Source organism: Nerophis ophidion, linkage group LG01 (assembly GCF_033978795.1).
Source record: "Nerophis ophidion isolate RoL-2023_Sa linkage group LG01, RoL_Noph_v1.0, whole genome shotgun sequence".
NCBI classification, from domain to species: Eukaryota; Metazoa; Chordata; class Actinopteri; order Syngnathiformes; family Syngnathidae; genus Nerophis; species Nerophis ophidion.
The window spans coordinates 7736053-7742351 of record NC_084611.1 but is presented as its reverse complement, the minus strand read 5'-3'; the positions used below and the strand labels follow the sequence as shown (position 1 = coordinate 7742351).

Sequence of the window (6299 nt, the reverse complement as noted above, 5' to 3'; positions counted from 1 at the left end):
TTATTCACATGTGGATAAGATAAATACAGTCTATTATACAGCATCATCCATCCATCCATCCATCCATCATCTTCCGCTTATCCGAGGTCGGGTCGCGGGGGCAACAGCCTAAGCAGGGAAGCCCAGACTTCCCTATCCCCAGCCACTTCGTCTAGCTCTTCCCGGGGGATCCCGAGGCGTTCCCAGGCCAGCAGGGAGACATAGTCTTCCCAACGTGTCCTGGGTCTTCCCCGTGGCCTCCTACCGGTTGGACGTGCCCTAAACACCTCCCTAGGGAGGCGTTTGGGTGGCATCCTGACCAGATGCCCGAACCACCTCATCTGGCTCCTCTCCATGTGGAGGAGCAGCGGCTTTACTTTGAGTTCCTCCCGGATGGCAGAGCTTCTCACCCTATCTCTAAGGGAGAGAGGAAACTCATTTGGGCCGCTTGTACCCGTGATCTTATCCTTTCGGTCATGACCCAAAGCTCATGACCATAGGTGAGGATGGGAACGTAGATCGACCGGTAAATTGAGAGCTTTGCCTTCCGGCTCAGCTCCTTCTTCACCACAACGGATCGGTACAACGTCCACATTACTGAAGACGCCGCACCGATCCGCCTGTCGATCTCACCATCCACTCTTCCCTCACTCGTGAACAAGACTCCTAGGTACTTGAACTCCTGCACTTGGGGCAGGGTCTCCTCCCCAACCCGGAGATGGCACTCCACCCTTTTCCGGGCGAGAACCATGGACTCGGACTTGGAGGTGCTGATTCTCATTCCGGTCGCTTCACACTCGGCTGCGAACCGATCCAGTGAGAGCTGAAGATCCCGGCCAGATGAAGCCATCAGGACTACATCATCTGCAAAAAGCAGAGACCTAATACTGTGGCCACCAAACCGGAACCCCTCAACGCCTTGACTGCGCCTAGAAATTCTGTCCATAAAAGTTATGAACAGAATCGGTGACAAAGGACAGCCTTGGCGGAGTCCAACCCTCACTGGAAACGAGTCCGACTTACTGTTGGCAATGCGGACCAAGCTCTGACACTGATCATACAGGGAGTGGACCGCCACAATAAGACAGTCCGATACCCCATACTCTCTGAGCACTCCCCACAGGACTTCCCGAGGGACACGGTCCAATGCCTTCTCCAAGTCCACAAAGCACATGTAGACTGGTTGGGCAAACTCCCATGCACCCTCAAGAACCCTGCCGAGAGTATAGAGCTGGTCCACAGTTCCACGACCAGGACCAAAACCACACTGTTCCTCCTGAATCCGAGGTTCGACTATCCGGCGAAGCCTCCTCTCCAGTACACCTGAATAAACCTTACCGGGAAGGCTGAGGAGTGTGATCCCACGATAGTTGGAACACACCCTCCGGTCCCCCTTCTTAAAGAGAGGGACCACCACCCCGGTCTGCCAATCCAGAGGTACCGCCCCCGATGTCCACGCGATGCTGCAGAGTCTTGTCAACCAAGACAGCCCCACAGCATCCAGAGCCTTAAGGAACTCCGGGCGGATCTCGTCCACCCCCGGGGCCTTGCCGCCGAGGAGCTTTTTAACTACCTCAGGGACCTCAGCCCCAGAAATAGGAGAGTCCACTACAGATTCCCCAGGCACCGCTTCCTCAAAGAAAGACGTGTTGGTGGGATTGAGGAGGTCTTCGAAGTATTCCCTCCACCGATCCACAACATCCGCAGTCGAAGTCAGCAGAACACCATCCGCATTATTCACATGTGAATAACATAAATACAGTCTATTATACAACATTATTCACATGTGAATAATATACATACAGTCTATTATACATTTAAGTACAGTCAAAAAGGATTATATGCATTATACAGTCTTAGCTGTCGGTATGAAGGACTTCCTGTGTCGTTCTGTGTTGCATTTTGGGAGTCTGAGTCTTCCACTGAACGTACTCATTCTCTCCGCCAGGTCCGAGTGTAGTGGGTGGGTGTAAACATCCCTTTCCCACAGGGATGTTTAATTAATGAAGTGGTGAGTCCGGAGATAATTCAGTGGGTCCCACTGAAAGGGTCTTCTTGCAATCTTTACACAGATGCCTCGGGAGCGCTAACTTTCCAAATGATTATAAACAATATATGCAGACCACTTAACGGCTTTTAACACATAATGACATATTATGAGCTAGCTGTTGGTGTTCTTGTTTGAAAAATGTTAATGAAAACAAGTTGTAAACAGCTGCACCCTTTTAAAAATATGTATTGTTTCCTAGTTCTCATAATTTTTATTTTTCTAATAATGTTGAATAATTTGCTGGTGGTATGATATATGATATGGTTGTAATGACAAATGTATTTGCTTATGTTAAACGTGTCAGGTTCAAACACTGATGACATCTATTGAACAGACAAGAAGTAAGGAATTAAACAGAGACAGAATTCAATTTAGCTCATTGAGGAGAAACATCTGGGCTGTACTCTTTGTACAGTCTTCCACCAGGCTCTGACATGTACGCCTCCTCTTTTATTTGGACTTTACCCGATTACATGGCAACAGCTGTTTCTAAAGGAAGGGGGGTCGTAAACAGCCGTCACCTTTGGTTACAAAAGAGTTCAAAGAAAAGGTGCCTGGAGAGGGTTCCTCTCCCCTTTGTAGATCTCAGGTTAAGACAAAATCTTCCTGTGAATTACAATAGATCAAAGAAACCGACACCTTCATGTCGCTTCCCATCATACATAATGGAGTTTTACAAGCCTTTTGATTGGTCAGATCAAAGAGAGTTTTGGTCTGCTCGCCGGGAACTCATTGAAACACAAAGTTTTGTGATAACTTCGATACAATTATTCTGACAAAACGTGTATCTGAACTTAAAACTGTCCCAAGGGCACGACGGACACAATTCTTTAAAAAAAAATGCATTTTGGGGAGGAGACCCTGCTCCAAGTGGAAGAGTTCAAGTACCTAGGAGTCTTGTTCACGAGTGGGGGAAGAGTGGATCGTGAGATCGACAGGCGGATCGGTGCGGCGTCTTCAGTAATGCGGACGTTGTACCGATCCGTTGTGGTGAAGAAGGAGCTGAGCCGGAAGGCAAAGCTCTCAATTTACCGGTCGATCTACGTTCCCATCCTCACCTATGGTCATGAGCTTTGGGTCATGACCAAAAGGATAAGATCACGGGTACAAGCGGCCCAAATGAGTTTCCTCTCTCCCTTAGAGATAGGGTGAGAAGCTCTGCCATCCGGGAGGAACTCAAAGTAAAGCCGCTGCTCCTCCACATCGAGAGGAGCCAGATGAGATGGTTCGGGCATCTGGTCAGGATTTAGGGCACGTCCAGTTGGTAGGAGGCCACGGGGAAGACCCAGGACACGTTGGGAAGACTATGTCTCCCGGCTGGCCTGGGAACGCCTCAGGATCCCCCGGGAAGAGCTAGACGAAGTGGCTGGGGAGAGGGAAGTCTGGGCTTCTCTGCTTAGGTTGTTGCCCCCGTGACCCGACCTCGGATAAGCGGAAGAATATGGATGGCATTTTGTAAGATAACACCTAAATACATTAGTAAAATTCAAATGGAAATAACTTGTGTAAAATGATATCAGCAGAAGTGCTGATTTTGACACAAACAAAACCTTCTTAACCTCAATCGATGTGCCTGTTTTGTTAGTAGTGCAAATGTTGCAGGACATGAAAAGTGCAGATTATGAGCCACAGCTGGAGAAACGTTAACTTGTCTGGGAGGAAGATGTAACCTTAACTTGTACAAGCGATGTTTAAGTACTATTGCTAGTCCGATCTTTAGTAGTGGAAGAAGAAAATATAACTGCAATAGCGTTTGTGTTTTTCTTCAGTGGCATTTTTGCGTTCTCCTTTCGCAGCTTACGATCTGGTCAGAAGCGGCGTGTATACGTAGACGACAGCGACCGCCATTCTAAGTGTTGGAACATTCCAAGGAATGAAGGCACGGGCAGATTAAAAGGGTTGAAATGTGGAATTGTTGAACAAAAATTTTCCTCGTCGCACATATATATTTATATATGTATATACATATATAAATATGATCTGTGCTGTTTCTGAACTTATTTTGAATATTATTATTTGTCGATTGTTTGTAAATGTTGCAGTTTATAAATAACGGTTTGTTTTTAAAATAAAATAAAAAAACTAAAATAAAATAAAACGATTAAAAAATTATAATAATAATCATAATAAAACATTTGAATGATTAAACAAATGGTCAGCTTTTTATCGCCGCTGTGGAAGTGTGTAATGCATATGTTCCTTTTGACTGTACATGTACTGTAAATGTATTTATATTATTCACATGTGAATGATGCCGTATAATAGACTGTATTTATGTTATTCACATGTGAATAATGCCGTATAATAGACTGTATTTATGTTATTCACATGTGAATAATGCCGTATAATACAGTGGTTCTCAAATAAGGGTACGCGTATCCCTGAGAGTACTTGAAGGTATGCCAAGGGGTACATGAGATTTTACTTTTTTAAATTCTAAAAAAAGCAACAATTCAAAAATCCTTTATTAAATAATATCTAAACAAAATATGAATGTAAGTTCATAAACTGAGAAAAGAAATGCAACAATGCAATATTCAGTGTTGACAGCTAGATGTTTTGTGGACATGTTCCATAAATATTGATGTTAAATATTTCTTTTTTTGTGAAGAAATGTTTAGAATGAAGTTCATGAATCTATCCCCAAAGAGGGCACTTTAAGTTGATGATTACTTCTACGTGTAGAAATCTTTATTTATAATTGAATCACTTGTTTATTTTTCAAAAAGTTTTTAGTTATTTTTATATCTTTTTTTCCCCAAATAGTACAAGAAAGACCACTACAAATGAGCAAAATTTTGCACTGTTATACAATTTAATAAATCAGAAACTGATGACATAGTGCTGTATTTTACTTCTTTATCCCTTTTTTCAAGCAGAAATGCTTTGTTCTGATTAGTGCAGGGGTCGGGAACCTTTTTGGCTAAGAGAGCCAAGAAGCCAGATATTTTAAAATGTATTTCCGTAAGAGCCATATAATATTTTTACAACACAGAACACAACTAAATGTGTGCACTTTATGTAAGACCAACATTTCTAGAGTATAACAGGTCTCTTATTCTTTGTAATAAAACTGTTATTCTGAAGCTAACTGTGGAGGGGGCGTGGCCTGCAGGCCTGAAGCGATGTGGGGCGTTGCCAGGATCGGCCTCGAAATCAGCGACAGGTGTGTAGATGGCCCACCTGGGCCTTGTTATCTAATCACCTGTCGCTCTGTTATAAGCAGCAGCCAGGAGGAGAGACGGGGTTGGGGCTGGAGCCAGAGCGCGAGTGAGAACGAAAGAGAAAAAGACAATTGCTGGAAAGAAACTGAGAGACTTATTGAAAAATAGAACAAGATTGTAACCCTGAAACAGGCTCTCATGTCGGTGCTTGGTGGTCCGAAAACCCCCCAGGAGGGCAAGTCCTACACTAACCACTAATAAATAAATAACTTCTTATCATTAACGCAATTTCTTGAACTGGTGCGGTTGAAAAATGGATGGATGGATGGATTGAAAATGCATGAGAATATTTTAAATTTTGAACTTTTTTTTTTTTAACACTGTGATTACAAGTGGAATTATTCATGACTTATCGTGTTAAGCAACGTCAGCTCAGATTTATCTGAGAGCCAGATGCAGTCATCAAAAGAGCCACATCTGGCTCTAGAGCCAAAGGTTCCCTACCCCTGGATTAGGGGGTACTTGAATGAAAAAAATGTTCAGAGGGAGTACATCACTGAAAAAAGGTTGCGAACCACTGGTAGAATAGACTGTATTCACATGTAAATAATGCTGTATAATAGACTGTATTCATGTTATTCACATGTGAATAATCCTGTATTAATATTATTGACATGTAAAATGACCTAAATGTTTATTGTCTACTGTGAGCCAACTGTGGTGCTGAATTTCCCCCAGGGATCAATAAAGTACTTTCTCCAGCTTCAGGTATCTTGGGGTTCATCCAGCCAGGGACCTCACCTGGAGAAACCACACACCAGCGTCTTTACTAGCCAAGGAATCTGCGGCGCCCTGGACTAGGCGGTTAGTTTTAATCGTTGCAAATGAAAACGTCGCGTAAAACTGTGATTGATGATCGCATTTCCATAAACCCACTGACTGAAGACACTGTTCACTTCCTGGAGAAACAAGCTAGTGCACCAGTCCAATTAGGTCTTTAATATGTAATTAATTATATACATGTATTATATAATTAGTATTCCTATATTCCTGCAGTCTTCACCCGAGGTTGTCATGTGACGTGTCTACAAGATATCCAATTGTGC

The 6299-nt window shown here is 43.6% G+C and overlaps 1 protein-coding gene across 1 annotated transcript in view; it reads left to right on the top strand.

Moving 5' to 3' along the window:
- Positions 1 to 6299, top strand: part of LOC133538135 (gastrula zinc finger protein XlCGF26.1-like) — a 263415-nt gene that overhangs the window by 124058 nt on the left and 133058 nt on the right. The window lies entirely within an intron of this gene.